The 22,737-nt window shown below is 34.3% G+C and overlaps 1 long non-coding RNA gene across 1 annotated transcript; it reads left to right on the forward strand.

Annotated features, from left to right (window-relative positions):
* The first annotated feature begins 1,961 nt into the window (after positions 1–1,961).
* On the forward strand, positions 1,962–20,639 carry LOC107872607. The gene is made up of 4 exons (XR_001674932.2): positions 1,962–2,311; positions 2,875–2,970; positions 17,305–17,392; positions 17,487–20,639. It is a non-coding gene; the product is annotated as an uncharacterized LOC107872607 (long non-coding RNA).
* The last annotated feature ends 2,098 nt before the right edge of the window (positions 20,640–22,737 follow it).

Consider the following 22,737-nt stretch of genomic DNA (forward strand, 5'->3'; position numbering starts at 1 on the left):
ATGAGAACCCAATACTATAATTATTATAAAATGGAGATTAATAATTATAGTGATCACAACCCTTGTTCCTCTCTATCACTGATTTGAACCAATGGAATTTTAGTTTTCAGCTCTAAAGCAAGTCGAAAATTTAATTATTGTTTGATTGATAAAACCCCCCATTTTATTTTTTTGCAACATTTTTTTAAATTCAACTTGTAGCTAATAGTTTCAAATTAGTTTAATCGCCACTCACATTGTTCCTCGTGGATTCGACCCCAACTCCAAAGTTGGGTAAATATATTGACGACGATCGCCTTGCACTAAATTGACGTGTAATTTTAGCGTTATCAAGTTTATATAATTGAGTGAAAACACTCTTCTTGAAGAGCCGGCATTAAAGATTAAGAAATACATTAAAGAAATTACGGAAGAAGACAATAGCTTGATGTAAGGTGCAAATATCAAGTTCTACGGGAACTTCATCCTGTATAATATTAGTATTTTCTTGATATCATACGTATGCCCGTTTTCATTACCATGAGATCTGATGTATTATTAGATTTTTCTAAAGTGTTGCAGCTATAATCTTCTGTTACAGCAAAGCATGAAACTAGCAAGTTCCAATGCCTAACTTGGAATTGGCAGGCATAGACAGTCACCTTAACTTGGTCTGAACTGCCAAATAAGAGTTCTACCTTACAATATGATCATCTAAAATCTTCCAAAATTTATGTGCTGCGTCAATGTCGAGTGTCTATAAGAAATGTTGTGGTTGAGTAGAGGTGACTAGATGTACATACAAAAGTTGTAGTATTTAGTTGTCAGTTAAGGATCAAGTGAAGTTGTCTATCTACGTATTATGCTTATAATAATGATAGTCAGTAAAAGCAAGTAGAAGGGGCATTTTGAAAATAACAACATAGGGATGAAGGAAGAGGGATCATATATAACTGAACATGGATTTCAATTATCACAAAGTTTCAATTACAACTTCATGCTTGAGGATCAGCATGTGTTGTTTATATATGTTGTAAACGGTCATACATTTTGCTCGGAACCCTTAGGAACACTGGTTCAGATATCCGTTCATGCGCCTCCGCGACCTCCAAATCTTGAATAAGCTTTTTCACTCTACTATATCTACCCTCACCACACTTCACCCACTTAGTCCCCATCCTTATACCCTTCTCTAGATTCCAAAGTTTTTTAAATCAATTTTAAGGGTTGTTTTGTATGCTAAATGGAGTAAGGATATCTCCTGACATTATTTTATCTCACCTTGTAGATGGGATAGTGTCATTTTAGTATACATAGTGAAATAAGATAATCTGGGAATTAGCTAATACCTCGAACCAAATATGACTAAAATTTAATCTCAATTTTTATTTCCAAAATTCTTATTCTTATTTGACGTATCAAACGAGCCCATGTGACCAAATAAGAATTCCACTTAATCATGCTTTAATTTTCACTTTTTGTGCAGTCTCATTAGGTAAGGTTCCTATTTGGTCTGATCTGCAACGGTGTCCACAAAAGTAGAAAAATACAAAGGGGTAAATGACTTTTACGTGCAATTACATAGGGGTAACTTATGTCTTTTTCCTTTAATCAATGGACATAATTAGTGAAATTTGATTTATAAATAATTAATAACGTACTCACACTACTTTTTCTAATGTGATTTATCATTTTAAACATCAAATCGTATGGAGATTAAAGTAGTCCCCAGTCCTGCACTATGTGGGACATTACATTCTCTTTAATCCAACTATGTATTATAAAAGTTGGTGTCTGAGTCAATTTTTTTTTCATAACCTTTTTGAGTAAGAAAAATAATTTCATCCTTCACCTTTTTAATGGCTTTATGGCAGAGGAAGTCCAGATTAATGAAACTCGAAAGCGGAACTAAACACCGGACAAATATCCCAAAAAAAGAAAGAAATCAAGAGGTATCATTCGAGTTACGGTAAGATAGATATGATGCCTTCACCTTTAACCATAGATATAAGGTTTTAGTCTTGAAAATGGAAAATAAGATGCTTCCGGTTTATTGTGCATGAACAAGTCTGAATTAGTCGAGCCTGAAACCCAGCGGAAAAAAAAGGAAACAAAACAGGTCGGTACGCTTGAGTTAGTTTAATAATCAAAAAGAAACCTAAAGTAATAAATCCCTTAGTGGAATAATCTCAACAACTTTATTATGATGGAGTGTTTGATTTTTTTTTTACTGTTGAAATTCCTGTTTAGCCATTTACTTTAGCTTCTCTCTGAATCACCTCGTGTACTATTTCACACAGCTTCGTCTTGGCAGGTTTGTTGAAATTTAAAGGTATGATTATATATTCTTGAACCACTCTTATTTTAAAATTAACTCTTGCACGATGTTGAACATATGATTCAATTTTTCTCTCTTAAATTTTAATTATTAGTCTCTAAATAGATCCCTAAATAAAATAGTACCATCAAATCTGTTTATAACGACATTATTTGTCTGAATATTTTTGCTGCTATAGAAAAATTGTGTTATAGAGAACATGCAAAAAATTGATTCCAACACGAAAAACAATACTTTTGTTATTTATTTATTATGAGTCGTCTGGATACGTTCCTTTTCTTTGTATGCTTCAGAATGCTTCCCCTATCTTTTGCGGTGTCTTCATTTCTTTTGTTTTGTCCTTTTAAATCTGGTCTGAACTACTTTCGTAAATAGTCTGTCGAATACCACACATAGGGATAAGGTTCGTGTACGTTCTACCTTCTTCAGACCCCACCTATTGGATTACACTAGGTATGTTGTTGTCGTAGATGTCTGACCATATCTGCAGTAAATTGTTTCCTTCTATGATTTATTAAGTTTTTGTGTTCTTTATTTTACTTTCAATACATTATCAGATCTTAAGAACTAGTCCGGCTTGACTAGTAAAAGCTACAGACATGGAAAGAGGAAATGGAGGAGAAAAAGGGGAAGTGGAAGCAAACATATCATCGGTATGTTATGCAACATTTGTTTATACTTCTTTTTTTTTTTTTTTTTCATTTCACATAATTAAGTTAGTCTTGTAAGTATGTTCATTTTTATGTAGTTTCTATATAAGAAGCTGAATTTTACACCGGGCTAAGTTGGTTTAAGGGCATTGATTCAGATTGGGTAACGTGTCATTTTATGGTTGGATTTAATGTGCAAAATAGTGCTTATAACGATTTGGAGCTTGGGCCTATAATTCAAACCCAAAATAGTGCTCAAGAAAACCACCAGACCATTCTGTAGACAGTAAGGGACTCAAAACAGTGTTGAAAATCAAATGACTATCTCCAGTATATATTCATCTTTCTTTGATTTTGTACAAAGGCATCTGTTCTAATTAATATACTTCTTCTCATTGTATTCTCCATCCATTATAGTGAAATTCCTCTGCCTCTGCCCGTGGTTTTTTCCGTCAAGAATTTTCACGTAAATCTGTGTGTTCCTCTTTTTTTTTCTTTTTCTTGTGGTATTGCTTATTTTATTTGATCATATCAAACTGGTATTAGAGTAATCAATTATTTTCTTTGGGATGGAAACCATGAAGTATGATATTCCGTTGTTGGACCGCAATACCAAATTTTTGTTATGGCAAGTTAAGATGCGTACTGTGCTCATGCAGAGGTATTTGGATGATGCTCTAATAGGGTTTGATAAGATGCCCTCATCATGCACATAGGAGGATAAATGGCACAAGCATCGAAACGCTTTATCTCAGACCTATCTTCATTTATCCAATCAAATTCTACAGGATGTTTTGAAGGAGACCACAACCACTATGTTGTGGTTGAAACTAGAATCGTTATGTATAACAAAGAGCCAAACTAGTAAGTTGCATCTCAAATAATGACTTTATTCCCATTTTCTATCTGAGGGTATGTCTTTAGAGGATCACCTATCTGTATTTAAGGAAATCATTTCTGGAGGTTAAGTACAATAAGGAAGATCTAGGGTTGATTTTGTTGTGTTCTCTGCCTACATCATACTCAAACTTTAGGGATACGATTTTATAAAGTCGTAATACCCTGAACCTAGATGAAGTCTATGATGCATTTTTTTCTAAGGAGAAGATGAAACATCTTGTGAATTGGTCAGTGACTCAACGAGATGGTCTTATTGTTCGAGGAAGGACTCATGAGAGGAGCTCCAGAGGTGATGATAGAAATAGGTCAAAATCCAAAAACAAAAAAAACTATAATTACGTTTAGAAGAAAGGCCATATCAAATCTGAGTGTTATAAGTTACAGAATAGAAATAAACAGGAAGTTGAAAACCAGAAAGTAAGACAACTAGAGAAGTCCGGTGAAGCCAATTTTGTTAAAGATGGCGGTAGTGATGGAGAACTCTTGGTAGTTTCTGATAGTAACTCCAAGCCCTGTGAGGATTGGATTTTTGATTCAGCTTGCACATTTAATATGTGTCGCAATAAGGATTGGTTTACAACATATGAAATGGTCTCTAAAGGTGTTGTGTTGATGGGAAATAACACACCCTTCAAGATAGCTGGTATTGGAACAATCTGGATTAAGATATTTGATGGGGTTGTGAGGACACTTGGTGATGTACGATATATCCCTGACTTGAAGAGAAGTCTTATTTCCTTGAGTACCCTCGATTCAAACAGATATAAGTACACTAGAAGGTTAGTAAAGGTGCCCTTATTATGATGGAGGGATAGAGAAAGACTGCAAATTTGTATGTCTTGCAAGGCTCTACGGTTGCAGGTGATGCAACTTTTTCTACCTCCTCTCTAACATATAGTGATGTTGCTAAACTTTGACATATACGCTTGGGACATATAAGTGAATACGGGATGACTGAACTAAGTAGGGGAGGACTTCTTGATGGCCAGAGTATTACAAAATTGGAGTTCTTTGAGCACTGTGTTTTTGGGAAGCAGAAGAGAGTCAAATTCACTTAAGGCATCCACTCAACTAAAGGCACACTTGATTATATTCATTATGATCTCTGGGGTCCTTCTAGAGTACCTTCCATAGGAGGTGCGAATTACATGTTGACTATTCCAGAAAAGTTTGGGTGTTCTTCCTAAAGCAAGAGAATTATATGTTGCCTACTTTCAAGGAGTGGAAGACTATGATTGAAAAGTAAATAGGAAAGCAGGTAAATTGCCTATAGACTGATAATGGTTTAGAGTCATATTCTAATAAATTTAATGTTCCATGCATGTCAGAAGGAATTATGATGTCATGACCCGAGCCGAGGCCTTGGCTGCGACGAGTATCCCAAACCATGAAGGCTCGAGTGCCCTTCACTATTTGGAAATATGCACACATTCATATACAAAACAAAAAAAATATGGAAGTACACAACAACACAAAATCATGGTCAATATTATAATTCAGTTGAACAAATTTGGAATAAAATCCATACATCTCTAATAGAATTAACCTCAGTCTACAAAATCTCTAATACAACAAAGCCAACATCTTATCTAGAACTGGGATAAGGCCCCCAGTTAGATCATAAAACATAAAGAGATAATGAAATCTAATAACTAGGCCTTCCGAAATAGAGAAGGCTCACCAACTGAAAGTTCTGACACATAAGTCTACTGCTAAATGGGACCTAGGACTGTGCCTCATATCTTGAAATATAAGGGGTCAATACATTTGTACTGGTAGACAGAGCAATCCAAAATAATGACTATTATACAACATAAGCAAGAGCATTTTATAAACTCTTTACATAAGTTATGTGGAAAACACATGGGCATATTTACAAGACTTAGAACATTTATTTGAAATCCACGACTCATTATTTTATTTTACTTCTGAGCTAGGTGGTAAACCCTACAACTCTATAATCCCATGGGCTATATGGAATCCGCCCTTAACTCAGCGGCCAAGCCCCCAACCCATGTTTGCCACAAGGGCTAGAATCTTTATCTTCAATACACCAAAGGGAACTAGGCCAGTGTATGGTCCCTCTTGGGGACATAATAAACCCGTATCGTTAAAACACGATTTTGGGCTACGAGTTATCTAAATTCAAGTCTTCTTCGAGTAACCACCTAACTCTCTTTAAGCCCGTTTTAACTTTTAAGGCATACATTCTTTGAAATCAAAAATCTAAAAATCTTACTTTGTTATGACATTCATCTGCTTTGATATCGTCATACCAAGACTTGCAATTCATATCTTCTAAGCCATAAAATATCATGTACATCTCTTTTATTCAAAACAATGCTCAGACCACCAATTCAAATGATAAAAGAGGATTCATATTTCAAAACATGTGTCAAACCATGCAAAGATTCTCTCTTTTCAATATTTCGGCAAGAGGTGGTCAATTTCTCAAAACAACCATGCAATTCCTTGATTTTCACATTTAACATTTAAAAATAAGAAGTTATCCCTCTCTTCAATTCTCAATCAATACAAAGTTCAAATAAGATAGTAAAGCTCTTGACTTATACTTAAACAGGCACTTTTAGTAACCCATAATTTGTAATTCAAGGAGTAAATCAATAAGAGAGGAAAAATTCATTATTCTTGCTCTCAACTCATATTTCAAAACTAAAAATTACATATATACATATACACAAGAAAAATTAAGATTTAAGGGAAGGCCTTAAGACCAAAACATTATCATCGAAGGATTCACAATACGTCATTGTCAATGCAAATTCAAGAACCTTTGTAAATACAAAATTTCTTAACATTCAAACATTATTAAAATGATTTCACCATTCCCATGTAGTTTAGGAAAACTCCATGTGCCTTAGATGACCTAATTCAAAGGATAGAACTAAATTCTTAATTTGTTTCTTGGAAATCTTGACCTAAGAGCTTGATTCTTAATCTTTGGGTCTCTAGGGTTTTCTTGAAATTAATAAAAGAGAATAAAGATGTACAATGATCTTTAGGGATTCAAATCATATGTTTTGGACGGTTTTGAGTGAGGTAAATGACCTTATTGCGCTTAATTATGCATAATTATAAGCTAGAAATTTTTAGAGTGCACGATGGAGGGCTTGGAATGGGCTTCATAGCACAGGAATGAGTGCACGATGTGGGATCTATAGCACTATTTTGGAGTGCACGATGTGGGCATATTGAGGGATGCTACTATTTTGGTTATCCAAACTTCCCCTTACGCTTATCAAAAAATTTTGAAACTCACCCGAGATATACTTCTTACCACTCCAATCATGATTCAACGTTAAAATCAACAATACACTTTTGAAAAAGTTGAAAATAAAATCATCAAAGTTTGAGAGGTCAAAATGAGGCTAATTATCCAACACTTAGTTTTATTTTTAAGGTTCTAAGTGTCTTAAGTTAGCACTAGGGGTGGTATCAAGTTGAGAAGGCTACGGGGTGCTATATGTAAGGCACTTAATAGTTCGTCGTACTCGGCAACAGAATGGTATGGCTGAACAAATGAATAGGACTATAATGGAGAAGGTGCATTTTATGCTCTCTAATATTGGTTTACCCAATTTTTTTTGGGCCGAAGCTGCTTTCACAATTTGTTTTCTTATTAACTACCCTCTTTTAATTGCGATTGACAAAAAGACCCCATAAGAGGTATAGTCCGGTACTCCTCCCAGTTACTCTGTTATGAGGATATTTGGATGTGTTGCTTATGTTCATGTTGATAATGGAAAGTTGGAACCTAGATCTGTCAAATGTTTATTTATGGCTTATAAGTCTGTTGTTAAAGGATATAAGTTTTGGTGTCCAAAAAGCAAAAAGGTTATAATTAGCAGGGATGTTGTGTTTGATGAAACTTCCATGTTTCGTGCTTCCTCCAAATCTAGTGCTTCGCCCCCAAATGAGTTTAGTGTCATGAATCAAAAAAATTCAAGCACCCACGTTGAATTGTAGATTAGAGAAGAGTCCACACCAGTGTCTACTTCTCAGTTTACCCTGGAGATATAGAGTGATACTATTTCTTCTACACTACCAGTGATGCCATAATATTCTATTGCTAAAGACAGGACTAACAGAGATATTAGACCTCCTCAAAAGTATGTTGAAGCTAATTTGGTTGCTTATGCATTAAATTTAGCAAAAGGTATTAATTTCGGTGAAGAACCTTCTTTTTACTCAGAGATAGTTAGTTGTGATAATTCTTGATGATGGATGATTACTATGCAGGAGGAGATAGAATCACTTCATAAGAATAGAACATGAGATTTGGTGAGATTGCCTAAAGATAAGAAAGATGACCGTTGCAAGTAGGTATTTAAAAAGAAAAAAGGAACATCAGGAGTTGAAGATGCTAGGTACAAAGCAAGACTAGTTGCTAAAGGTTATAGTCAGGTTCTAGGTGTTAACTTCACAGATGCGTTTTCTCCAGTTGTAAAGCATAGTTTGATTCGATCCTTACTTATTATTGTGGCCATGAATGATCTTAAACTTGAGAAGTTAGATGTCAAGACTGCATTCTTATATGGAGAACTTGAGTAGGACATCTATATACAACAACCAAAGGCTTTTGTAGTCTCAGGAAAGGAGGACTATGTATGCTTACTGAAAAAGTCCCTTTACGGCTTAAAACAGTTGCCCAGATAGTGGTATAAGAGGTTTGACTCCTTTGTGACTTCTCATAAGTTTAAAAGGAGTTGTTATGATAGTTGCGTCTATTTCAAGAAGGTAAGTGATGGTTCGTTCGTGTATCTTCCCTTGTATATTAATGACATATTGATTGCAGTAAAGTATATAAGAGAGATAGGAAGAGTAAAATCCCAGCTGAGTGAGGATTTTAAGATAAAGGATTTAGGGGTAGCAAAGAAGATCCTTGGCATGGAAATTCTGAGGCATAAAGAGAAGTGTAAGTTATACTTGAGTCCGAAAAGGTATATTGAGAAAGTGCTTCATAGGTTCGATATGAAAAACACCAAAAATTTTAGTACTCCATTGGCAGCTCATTTTAAACTCTTAGCCATGTTATCTCCAAATGCAGATGATGATCGTGATGATATGTCTCGAGTTCCATACTCTAGTGTTGTTGGGTCTCTTATGTATGCGATGGTGTGTTCCCAACCAGATTTATCATATGCAGTCAGTGCAGTTAGCAGATACATGACAAATCCTAGTAAATAACATTGGTAAGCAGTTTAGTGGATTTTCAGATACTTGCATGGATCTGTTGATGTTTGTTTGTAGTTTGAGAAAAATAGAAATAGAGTGATCGGTTATGTTGATTCTGGTTTTGTAGGAGACCTTGATAAAAAGAGGACTATGTTTTAACCATTAGTAGTTGTGCTATCAGTTGGAAAACTATTTTACAGACTGCAGTTGTTTTGTCAACTACTGAGGCAGAGTACATGGCTATTATAGAGGCTTGCAAGGAAGCTATTTGGATGAAGGGTTTGTTTGGTGAACTTAGCAAAGACATGTAGATTACGACAATATTTTGAGATAGTCAGAGTGCTATCTTCCTTACAAAAGATCATATGTTTCGCGAAAGGATAAAGCACATCGATGTTTGGTATCATTTTATGCGTGAAATTATTGCTCCTGGTGATATTATGGTATGCAAGATTAGTAACCATGATAAACCTATTGATATGATGACCAAGACACTACCAAGTGCCAAGTTTGTGCATTGCTTGGACTTGATTGGTGTCAACAGTTAAGATGCGCCCTTAGGGGCTTTTGTAGAAAACGTGGAGAGTTTTCTTGAGATGGATTTGAGTTCTGAATTTGAATTTGTGTCAAGGTGGATATTATTAGAGTTTGTGACCTGAATTCTGTTGATCCGGCCCTAAATATTTTGCAGTGCAACCCATCTTTGTGATTTTTTGTGATGTCAGTTGTGGTAGCATAGGGATCGGGTCGATATGGACCAGTTTGTTTTTGGGCTTAGGATTTATTTGTACACACACATTATATAAGTGCAATTAGTGGGACAGTTTTGGAAGTTTAGAAAATACGTCATTCTCCTCATTGTATTCTCCATCCGTTATAGTGAAATTCCTCTGCCTCTACCTGTGGCTTTTCCTGTCAAGGACTTTCACGTAAATCTGTGTGTTCATCTTGTTTTTTTTTTTTTTTTTGGGGTATATGCTTTTCAATCATAACATCTTCTGCATTTCTATTAGCTACATGTTGTAATTCAGTTCATGGACAATTTGAGACAATATTTGGTCTCTTTAGTAGGTGTCATCCATTGTATTTCGTGAGGGCATTATCAATATTCTTGATTTCATAGAAAAATTAAATAACGATCGTATGAAAATTTCAATTCTTAAAATGGATTGAATTGAAGAGATGACATTTGTTTCCGCATTTTCATCAATATTGCTATTTCCTTTCAGAAGGTTGTATTGACAAAATCTTGTCTTGCATATCAAATGAGATTCATGATCTGGTTCAGTCACTTTTTCATTAGTGTGGAGAAGGCGTGCTGGTTAAATTTATGGATCATGATGTTCCTTACCTCCAGGAAAATATCAAAAATTATGTTAGCTCACATAACTATGTTGAATCATGTCATGTGCCCATGATCGAGGATCATTTGGTTGAGCTTTTTGATGCTATCCTCATGTATCTGCAATATCTACTCAAGTGTTAGTCTGAGTTGATTCAATATTAGTTTTTCAAAAATTATTTAACATTTTAAGAGATTTCATCGGTTGAAAGTAAAAGGTCGTATTAGTATGAGACAATTGAATATGTGTTACCTCATCTTCAATTTATGGCTCAGAGAGTAGTAAGCTTCTGCTTTACTCTTTTGGATTATCATCTTGATGAATTCAATGGATCAGAGGAAACAGATGAATCATATGTATCCCAATTTAATTTCAAGCTGGCCAATCTGCTTGTGGATATTATACCCATTGAACTAGAGGTTATGCACATCTATTAAACAAATTTGAAAGCTTCAAAATCGGCAGAAGTTGGTTGCTTCATTAGGAACACTCGAGAAGCCTCTCTGGAAATTGTTAGAGACTCTCTAATTTATCTGTACAAACATATGGTTAATGATATTACTCCTAGTACCTCAGTGGGAAACATTCATATCATGATAGAGTTACTTTCGATTATTCTTTCAGATGTGCCCGAGGACATCATTCATCATTACAAGTAGTTTTTTTTCTTGGCATGTGTTGAAGCACTTACCAAGGAGGTATTTGTTCTTGTTCGCAACTTAGGAGTGAACTCAAGAAATGAAGAGAATATGAATGAAATAGGTGGTGCAAGTTTAAACTTACCAGAAAAAATTGAACTCCTGAAGGAAGATCTCAAGAATGTTTTCATGAAAGCCCGCACAGACTCATACCAGCTCAGCCTCCCGCTGAGTGATGGACCACTCTTCATGACTCTTCTTCTCAGAAACTTAACTAACTTGCTCAATTCCAATGCTTATTTAGTTGCTCTAATAAAATAACGAATTAGGTAGGTGAAAGAAGACATGGAAATCATTAAATTGTTCTTTGGTAAAGTTAAGCAAGAATTGTATAGAGATCTTTGGACTCATATTCTCGATGTGGCATATGAGTCGAAAACTCGGATTAACTCAATTCTTGCCAGAGATCCTTCTCTATTACAACTTATCTTCTTACTTCCTGATATTGTGGAAAAAATCAAGATTATCAAAAAGAGGTACAAAAGCAGATCTCCAAGAATACAAGTATCATTTCTACAAACACTCACAACAAGCCAATTGAAATCAAGTCCTCAATAGTTGGTAAAACAATTACTGGTTTTGTGGAGGAGAAAAAGTGGATAATTAGGAAGCTCAATAGTGGGCCAGCTGAGATAGATGTAATTTCCATAGTCGGCATGCTAGGTCTTGGAAAAACTACTTTGTTTTACAAAGTTTATAAAGATAAGTCTGTTGTTTGTCATTTTGACATTCGTGCACAGTGCTCAGTCGATCAGGAACTTAATGGGGAAAACTTATTGCAGAAAATTTTCATTGAAGTTATTGATTTGAAAGAAAGAGACAATAAGGATGTTATAAAACTAATAAGGATGTATATATCATCAGCATCATCATTTAGAAATTCTACATTCTTTGTCTTTTCATTATCTTGCCAGCTCCAGGTGTTATTCTCCACAAATCTGACATCCTTTTTAACAATCAGTTTGACATTTTAAGGCCGATAGATGCTGTAAGCTTTTGATAGACTACTATATCCTACAAAGATTCTGGGTTCAGCTTTTTTATCCAGTTTATCTCTTTCCATCTGAGGTACATAAGAAAAACAAACATAAATAAATATTTTTCAGATTTTTTATTAAGGTTTTGTAACTAAGCCAAGCCTTAAATGGTGTCTTCTTTTGTAAAGCCTAGATTGGCAATCTGTTTAGCATAAATACTGCGGTGTGGGCAACTTCAGCCCAAAATTTCTCTGGCATCCCTTTCTCATGGAGCAAACACCTTGTCATCTCTATTAGTATCCTATTTTTCCTTTCCACTACTCTATTTTGTTGGGAAGTATAACGTGCTGTTAGTTGATGCTCGATTCTTTCTTCATTCCAAAATTTGTTGAAATTTTCTAAAGATACTCGATTCCATTATCTATTCTTATCACCTGAATTTTGCAGTCACTCTGATTTTCCACAAAAGCTTTAGTTTTCAAGAATACATCAGCGACCTCAGATTTAAAAATCAAAATATAAATCCAACAATATCTGGAATAATCATCTATAAAGGCAATATAGTACTTACTATCCTTTAAAGATGGTGTTTTCTAAGGTCCACCTAAATTCGAGTGAATAAGTTGCATTTTATTGTTTGCCCTCCATGATGAATTCTGAAAAGGAAGCCTTGTTTTCTTCCTGAAAAGCTTCACAACCAGAAAGATTTTTCTCAAAGCTCGGGAGACCTTTTGCAAGTTGATTTTCTTTCACGAAGAGTATTGAATCATGAGGATGATGTTTGAGTCTTTTGTGCCATAACTATGAATCATTTTCCAATCAGACAACGGTTGCGTGCTCCTCGTCCAATAGATTCAAGGAAAAACTCCTTCCTCTCATCTTGACCTTGAACATCTCCTTATCATCAGAATCCTTGATGACATTTGCTTTTTCTTTAAGCAACACTTTAAAACCATTTTCAAGTAGCTTGCCAACCCTTAAGAGTATTTGTTCAAGATCAGAAACAAAGAAAACATCAGTTATAAGTTTCAAACCTGTAGGGCTTTGAATTGCAACTGTTCCTTTGCCTTTTCCATCAAAATATTCTTCGTTTCCAATTTTGACTTCAGAGATAACAGATCAATCTAGCTCTTTAAAGAGCTCTTGATCAATGGTTATATGATATGTACATTCGCTATCAATCAATCAATTTTCAGAAGTGCTTTTGTTAGCAAAACAAGTTGCAACAAATAATTGCTCTTCTTGATATTGATTTATAGAAGCTTTGGCGTTTTCTTGTTGCATTTTTGACTTGCATACCCTCTCCACATAGCCTAGTTGACCACATTTTTTGCACTGGACATTTGGCCTCCACAAATATTTTTGTTGAGAGTGATTTTTCTTTTTGCAATGAGAGCAGGGTGAATTAATTACTCCCCGATTGTTATTATTATTGCCTTGCCTTTGCTTGTGGTTCTTTTTTGTTCCATTTTCTAACTCGTTCTATGATTTAGATTGAAAATCACCTTCAATAAAACCTTTTTTCCTCATCATTCTCTTTTGCTCCAATGCCTGCAAAGCTTTAATAAGTTCTGCAAAGGTAATGCTTGATAAATCGTTAGAATTCTCTAAAGAAGAGATTCTGGCTTCATATTTCTCAGAAAGTGTGATAAGAATGTTTTGAAAAATTTGTTCATCAGTAAAATCCTTACTAAACAATCTCACCTTATTGGCTAAGTTGAGTAGTTGATCTGCATAATCTTTTATAGTTTCTGATTCTTTCATTCTCTTTATTTCAAGTTCCCGAATCAGATTTATCACTTGCATATTTTAAAATCAGATTCATCACTTGCATATTTTGCACTCTTTCACTTCTTTGGTATTCCTCTTCGTGATACTCTCAAATTTCTATAGCAGATTTCATTTGCATAATTCTAGTAAGAGTTGAAGGAGATACTACGGAGAAAAAACATGCTTTGTCTTTGACTTTCCTTGTCTTTCTCTCCTTGTGATGTTTTATCTGATTCATTGTTGGATTATATCCAAGAGGAGTTACTTCCTAGTACTCTTCTACTACTTCCCAGAGGTCTAGTGCTTCAAGGTGAACCGTCATTCTAATTTCCCAAGTGGGATAATTTTTAGGTTGTGGAGCCTGATTAATATATGACGTAATGTTATATATTAATGTTCATGTTGTTCAACCTTTGAGAAATTATATTCTAATTTTCTAAATTTTAGGCTGTACCTTTTATTCTCATTTCTCTATGTAATTGAACATACTCTAATTCATTAATATCAATAGCCCATCCGCTGGGGAGGTTACCCACGAGTATTACCACAAAATTAATTCTCTCTCTCTTTCTTAAAGAAATCTCCCTCTAGTTTTCTTCATCCTCTCCATAGATTTAGTGTGTGTGAACTGCTAATCGAACCTAAAAGATAATTCTTACCGTTGAAGACAAGTGAAGTTACAAAGCTTGTTTCAGAATTCATTTCCTATAAACTATTTAAGACAACATTTTAAAGAATGGTTATATAGAAAGAAGTTATATTGATTCACTGTCTTCTCATAGTTCCCTCAAGATGACAATGCTCTTGATACAAATCTGTTGACTAAGAAAAGAAAGAGAAAAAGGCTAGGTTAAGTTTCATTGCTTATTGATGTTAAGTTTTACAGAATAATTAAAAGACCAAAAGAAGATAGGAATTTTGAAATTGAAACTGTTCCACTAATTAAGCCTAATCATATTTATAGATTTGACATTATCTTAACCAGTTGAGATTTTTGAATTTAAAATAGATTTTAACTTCTATTTTTGGTTTTGAATTAATCCAATCGTCCTTTCTATAAAAATTAACCATATAATTACTTCTAACCATTTATATGTTCTTAAATTTTGATCAAAAGTGATTATCAATTATCTTTGAATAAGACCTCATTGTTGCATTCGATTCTGATGAAGTTACACGGCAATTCATTCACTGGCTTTACCTCTTCTAGGTAACAATTTTTTTTTGCAATAGATTTTTGAATCTTACTCGTATCTTCATTTCAATACCAAGGAAGAAAATCCTCAATATACACGTATTAGAATATACACATACATGTGTTTACATGTTTTTGCTCAGTTTACATGTAAATATTTCATTATTCAAACCAATATTTACATGTCTTTGTTCAGTTTCATTTTTGTAAGCATTAATTTGATAAATGATATTCATAGGCTTTATCAGGTAAAATTAATTAAAATGGAGTAGTGATATATGAAAGGAAAAGGATGAATTTGTGGTGATATCATTAAAAGATTATAATGTTTTTGAAATTTTAGTCATTATTTTAAGAATTATGAAGAGAAGGTTTTGAAAGGGAAGAGGACAAATATAGCACTATATTTTGACGATTTGTTGCGTCTTATTTATTTTTCAATCTACTTGATTTTCTTATGTGTATGATATCTTAATTTTATATATTTTATAGACGATAGAAGTAACAAAGAATGAGTTAAGTCACAACACAATGAAATAATACTAAATAGTTGCAAATGTATAAATCAAATATAAGCAACAATAAAGAAAAAATAGAAACAAAGAGAAGCATGAAAAAATAGAAGAACAAACATATTTAAAATTAAGCTACGAAAGGTAAACACCATAGTATTGATAAGTGTAATTTAAACTCAAAGTTGATTGACTATTATTATTTTAAGCCTATACTGGATTAAACAAAAAGGATCTTCATACATGGAGGGGATCCTAATGCAACATCAGATTGAAGTTAGGACAATGTGGCTTATTTTTAAAAATGTCGTATGGATTATGAATATAAGTAAAAGTCTATAGAATCTAATTCAACACTTTATTATCATACTCTGTTTATTTCATTTTATTTGGCATCGTTTGACATGATAGGTTTAAAATAATTCTTAGATATTTGTTGGGTTATTCATCATTTCAATTAGGGATAAAATGGATATTTTAAAATAAAATTATTTTAAATATAATAATATGATATTTTTTTTAGATGGATTAAAAAGAAAATGGTACAACATAAAAAATGGAATGAAAGAGTAAAAAGTAAGGACACATGGCTTTTGAAATTCCTATACCAAACACACCTTTAGTTCTTTAAAGAACACATAAAATTTTCTCACATATAGGAACATTTTTGTTGATCAACTTTTTGAATGAGTTGACAACATTATTGGTGAACTGGGATATGTATCCGCGCGATGCATGGGCTTGTTATCTCTAACAATTATAGCAGATCAACAATTGTAATAAAACCAGATTCTGCAAGATTGCAGCCTTATTTAGCTTAACTTAATCCAACTCTGAAGTTTTATTTTGAATTACAACAACAAGTATGACTAATATCCTACTTTTGAGGCACTAGTCTTAACAAATATGAACATTTCTTTGAACCTCTTCCTTACCATTGTCATTTAAGACACTTGAGGCTTCATAAAAAGTTGGACCTGAAGAAAGCATATTTGACGGATTCTTTGCTAAATGAAATAGGCATGCTAGTTCATTTGAGGTGCTTAATCATTTAGATGGAGGAAGAAGCACTCCCTCCCTCACTTTCAAACCTCTAGAATTTAGAAAATCTAGATCGAGGTGTATAACCTGGGACCAATCTCAGTACTATCACGTAGTATCTCAAATCTTGAAAAGCTACGAAATGTGTTCAGCGGTAATTGTACTGTCTTTTTTTTTTTGGATATTGACAAACCAACAAAGTTAGAGAATCTGAGAACATTAAAGTTACTTAAGATTTCCTATTCGGTAGACATATAGATTATTTTCAGAAGGTTTTTCAATCTTTGAACCCTTGATTTCCTCATGGATTATTCAGCAGTGGAGCAGCAAATTATTTTCCAAGATTGGATGTCCTTAATAAACTTGAACAAGTTACCGTAATTTTTGTCCGCTTTGGGCATAGACATGCACATCGGTTCGATTTTCACTTCCCTTTGAGCTTGAAAGAACTGAAATTGGGTGGGTTCGATCTGAAATTCGATGCAGTACCAAGAATTGGGACATCACCACCCAGCCTTCAAAGGCTATGACTATCAAGCGCAGACATCTAGGAGGGGGAGAATGGAACATGGAACAAGTCACCTTCTAGAATATCAAATCTCTAAGTTTGATTGGTGTGTCTTTTTCTGCATGGTAGTTTATTGCAATTGAATCCTTTACCAAGCTTGAGGAATTACTTACATTGTATTGTGCATGTATTAAAAGAGCTCCCAGGTTAAAAAGTCAGCCCTCAACATTAAGGAATATGTTACATAATTGATGGGAGAAGACAAGTATGAGGTAGACTACACAGGTATATAAATTCATTGACTTGTTTCGTACATTAAATTACCTCTTCAAATATGATATTCTAATATTACTTTTAACTTATATAATCTTCCTTTCAGTGGGCGAGAGCATAATAAGTTCTGGTCGCGGTTTCAATCGCTAGAGACTTTATGTTAGTGGGAACTCATCATGATCATCTTAATTAACTGCCTGTTAATTTAGAGCATACTTAGGTCTTAGATCTATATCTCCAAACAAGTTTGAGGTACACTGCGGAGAAATGGATTCATCTTAGGTCCATACCTCCAGGCAAATCTCTATTAGTATATTACATTAACTTCTTTCCTACCCGTTGGGGCTTCAAGTGTTGGATCTATCATCACACACTTATGCCTTCTTCAAGATATTTCAGTTCATTTCCCATTAAGCACTGTTTTTCCCATCTGATTCTTCTTTTAGCAGATGCTTATTTTTACATAGAAATTGATGAATGATCAAAATGGAATTTTGACTGACAAATTGTTTCTTATCCTTTGGTTGACATATTATTTTGTTGTTGTTACAGATCCTTTTTCTTGAATGCGTTATAATTCTTCCTCTAGTTTTGTTTTCTCTTCCTATCTTATATATGTGTTACATGAGTTGGGAGTCTTTTGCAAACAAGCTTTCTACCTCCATGAAATAGAGTTGAGGTCTGTGTACACTCTATCCTTCCTATACCCCACTTGTGTGATTATAGAGTATCTTGTTGTTGTTGCACTATCCTTTCAGGATGAATCTTCTCTTCCTTTTGCCTCACAAAAGTGTCAACAAGAGTGGACTATTTGTAATTCTTTACATTGCCAGTGCCCAAAACATTAACTCTTTATATATGGTCGTTGAACGTTACTTATGATAGTAGTAAAGTCACAACTATTGTTTGCCACATTAAAGTAACTAAACTTGTTAAAATATCTCTCAAGCACTCTCACACACACATATAACTGCCATTCCAGCAGTTACTGAGCTCGATAAGAAGAAGGAAAAGAAGAGAGAGGATGATCTAAGATTGAAACTTGTATGTTAGTTATGTACAATGTGAGTTCATGCCACCTATTTATAGACTCACATGACTAAAATGTGATTATCTAGAAGATTCGTAACAAATTCCTAACAACTTAATCAAGTGGCCAGCTCACTAACCAACTTGACACACCTAACAGACTCGACTAACAAGCAATGCAATAGAGTTAACTAACAGTGTTAATCAACTGTTAACTAATTAATATAACAGAAAGTATGAATACTGAATATTGATACTATAAGTTTTGACACTCCTCCTCAAGCTACAGGGTGCAAAATGTTGAGCACACCAAGCTTTCTTAGGAGATGTAAGTGTTGATCATGACTCAAGCCCTTTGTGAGGATATCTGCAACCTGTTGATTTATCTGCACATACATGGGTTGAACCAACCCTTCCTTGATCTTATCTCTAATAAAGTGGCAGTCCACCTAAATATGTTTGGTCCTCTCATGGAATATGGGGCTAGCAGCTAGCTGAATAGCTGAATTGCTATCAGTAAAGATGATAATAATTTTAGTTATAGGGATCCCTAATTCTACAAACAGTCCATCCAACCATGTTACTTCTACCAAAGCTTAGGCCATGCTCCTATATTCTACCTAAACTGAGCTTCTGGAGATAGTGTTCTATTTTTTGGACTTCTAGGATATCAATAAACCACCAAACTGCACCATATAGCCTATAACAGACCTCTTAGTATTTGGACATGCAGCGCAATTTGAGTCACACCAACAAACAAACTCTGTAGTAGGTTGTTCCTGGAGCCATATACCTTGTCCTACAATTTCGTTTAGATATCTTATCACCCTGTTTGCTGCCTCCAAATTTTATTTTTTAGGTTGTTACATGAACTGACTTACTATTTGTACTTCATAACTGATATCAAGTTTTGTTATTCTTGCATACAACAATTTTCCAACAAGTCTTTGATACGATGTTATATCCCTTAGAATAATATCTCCTTTAACACCTGCTGCTTCATTCACTTTAACAAAGGTTAGCTTGATATTAATATCTAATGGAGTAAGATATGGCTTAGCACCAACAAGCCCTATGTCAGATGTAAGCTCCAATATATATTTTCTTTGGTTCAATATTACTCTACTTGCAGACCTCAACACTTTAATGCCTAAGAAGTCCTTAAGCTCACCTAGATCCTTAAGTATAAATTGCTGATGGAGAGTAACTTTTGTTGCATTAATCATGTTTGTATTATCCCCTATTATTAGAAGATCATCTACATAAACTAAAACCACCACCATACCTTTTGACTTCTTTAAGGTAAAGCGTGAATAATCATATCTGCTCAGAGAGAATGCTGTATTGAGCAATGCTGCAGTAGGCTTTATATTCCACTGCCTTGATACTTGGTTAAGTCCATACAATGACTTGATTAATCTTCAAACTTTGAGTTACTTCCCTCCAAGAAACCATCTGGCATTTCCATATACACTTTCTCATCTAAATCACCTTGTAGAAAAGCATTATAGACATCCATTTGGTACATACACCACCCTTTTGATACAGCTAAAGTAATAAAATTTCTCACTATAACCATTTTTGCTATGGGAGAGAATGTGTCATGGTAATCTAGTCCCTCCTGTTGGCTGTAACCCTTGGCGACCAACCTTTCCTTAAACCTTTCTACTTCTCCATTAGCATTGTACTTGATCTTGTAGACCCATTTTGATCCAATTATATTCTTGTCCAGAGGAATATCAACTACCTCCTAAGTATGATTTTCTTCAAGATCTTTAACCTTCTATTTCATAGCTTTAATCCACCTCTTATCTCCGCCAGCTTCATTATAAGATTGTGGTTCTACTTTTGTTGATAGACTGGACATAAAACTTTGGTATCTTGAACTAGTATTAGCATAAGATAGATAGTTTTCCATAGGATATCTGGTTTCTCTTTTTCCCTAGTAATGCATAGTCCAACAACCAAACAAGTTGTTTGATGACTCTAGATGATTTTCTTGGAGCAACTTCTGCAGGTGATAAGGATGGCTCATCTTTGCTGGTGAAGTTATGAGTGTCTTCATCTTGGATACTGTTAAGATTATGTGGTGATGTACTTTTCTCTTGTGGATCATATGATTGATTATCAGGATCTGTGTAAGTATCTACTTCTATTACTGCATTAGTATGATAAGATAAACTCAGCTTAAGGAAATCAACAGTTGATTCTGAGCTTGGGTACTCTACAAAAAGGAATGAATCATGTTTGAACACTGCATGTCTTATGACAAACAATTTGTTAGTACACCAATCCGACAATATATAACCCTTCTGAGTGGTAGAATAACCCTTCAATACTGCAACTTTAGCTCTTTTAGAGAGCTTATCACCCTTTGGTAGTACTGAAGCATAGCATTTGCATCCAATAACTCTTAGGTGTGTTAGTGATGGGTCTTTACAGAATAATATTTCATAAGGACTTTCACCCTCAATAGCTGAGGATGGTAACCTTTTAATAAGATACACAATAGCCTTAACATTTAATCCCTAAAGCTTCATAGGCACCTGTGATTGAAACCTAATGGCTCTTGTGACATTCAATATCTGTCTGTGTTGTCTCTCAACCACACTATTTTATTGTGGTGTGTATGGGAAGATACTTTGATGTATTATTCCCAAGGTCTGAAACAACTCTGTACATTTAGAATTAAGGAACTCTTTCCCATTATCTAACCTTAATATTTTCACTTGAGCACTAAATTGATTCTGAATTAGAGTAAAGAAGTTTTTTATGGCTACAATACACTCAGACTTTAATTGTAGTAGATGAAACCATGTATATCTTCTATGATCATCACCAATAGTTAAAAACTAGTACTTCTTTTCAAAAGTAGGTGTCTTATAAGGCCCCCAAGGATCCATCTGTACAATATCAAAACATTTTGAAGATCTAGATATACAGAGAGGAAAGATTTGTCTAGTTTATTTAGCTAATGGATAAATATAACACTTATTTAGAATATGTACATCACTACTGTGTCTTAATAGATTGAAAGTTCTTAATGCCTGGGAAGAGGGATGTCCCAGCCTCATATACCACAGACTGCACTCATGCATCTCTACTCCTGTATCCTGCCCTTGATGAGCCACATTATTGATAATTCTATTCTCTCCACATACATTTTTGAGGATGTATAATCTTTCTTTTTCCTTACCAATCCCCTTCACCTTGCCACTATAAAGGTTCTAAAGTACACAAAAGTCAAGATAGAATGAACCAAAACAAGAGAGTTTCCTAGTCATTTTAGACACTCATAACAAGTTCAGTTTAAAATCTAGAACATACAACACATCCCTTACAACCTCTTCTTTCAGAACTTGTGCTTCTCCTACATGTGATATATCCACCTTGGCTCCAGTAGGTAGGTTTACTTAATCACACATTGTGTTGTCAATTTTGTGATAGTGTGAGAATATATCCTTGTGTGCTACCACATAATGTATGGCTCTAGAGCCTATGATCCATTCATATGGAACAACATGACTAAAAAAACAAGTAATAGTACTTGTCATATTAGCTTTTTCTGAGTCATTTGTCTCTTTGTTGATCAATGCTATGATCTGTCTATATTCATCTTCTGAGAAACCTTATCCCTTTAACAGACCAGCATTGTTGTTCCCTTTACTTTCCTGGTTACCAGTTTGATCAGCCAAGTATGATTTCTCTACTTGAGGTCTAATAAAGTTATGAGCTAATGACTGGCTGGTATTTTGACTAATAGCTAATTGTCCATCTCTACCACCTCCACCACCTCCACCTTGACCATTGTAGAGTTCTTGATTTTATACCCCCTTGGATTGTTGTAGTTACTTATTTTATTGTTTCTCCAATCACTTGGATATCCATGCAATTTGTAATAGTTTTCTCTTGTGTGGCCAGTGAAGTTACAACAATCATATCTTTTACCTTTTAATCTTGGCTTCCATAATTGGTTGATGCCTGATTCCTATTCCAAATCTAGAATTTGCATATTTTCTATGTACTTGCATAGGAATAGGCTTAGTTTTATGAATAATATTTACAACACAAGCAAGTTGCTGGATCTCATCTTTAATAATCATTGCATATTCTTGGTTAAGTGTAGGTGTTGTTCCCTTTATCAATATATGTCTATTTACTTGGTCATATGTATCATTTAGTCCACTTAGGAATTGTATTAGCCTCAACTAATCTAAGTGCTCTACATACTCCTTAGACTTAGAACAATTACATGATGGAGCTAGAATAACCGCATTATGTTCACTCCACAAATTCTTTAACTTAGTGAAGTAGGTTGAGACCGAGTC

The sequence above is a fragment of the Capsicum annuum genome, unplaced genomic scaffold (genome assembly GCF_002878395.1).
Source record: "Capsicum annuum cultivar UCD-10X-F1 unplaced genomic scaffold, UCD10Xv1.1 ctg998, whole genome shotgun sequence".
Lineage (NCBI taxonomy): Eukaryota > Viridiplantae > Streptophyta > Magnoliopsida > Solanales > Solanaceae > Capsicum > Capsicum annuum.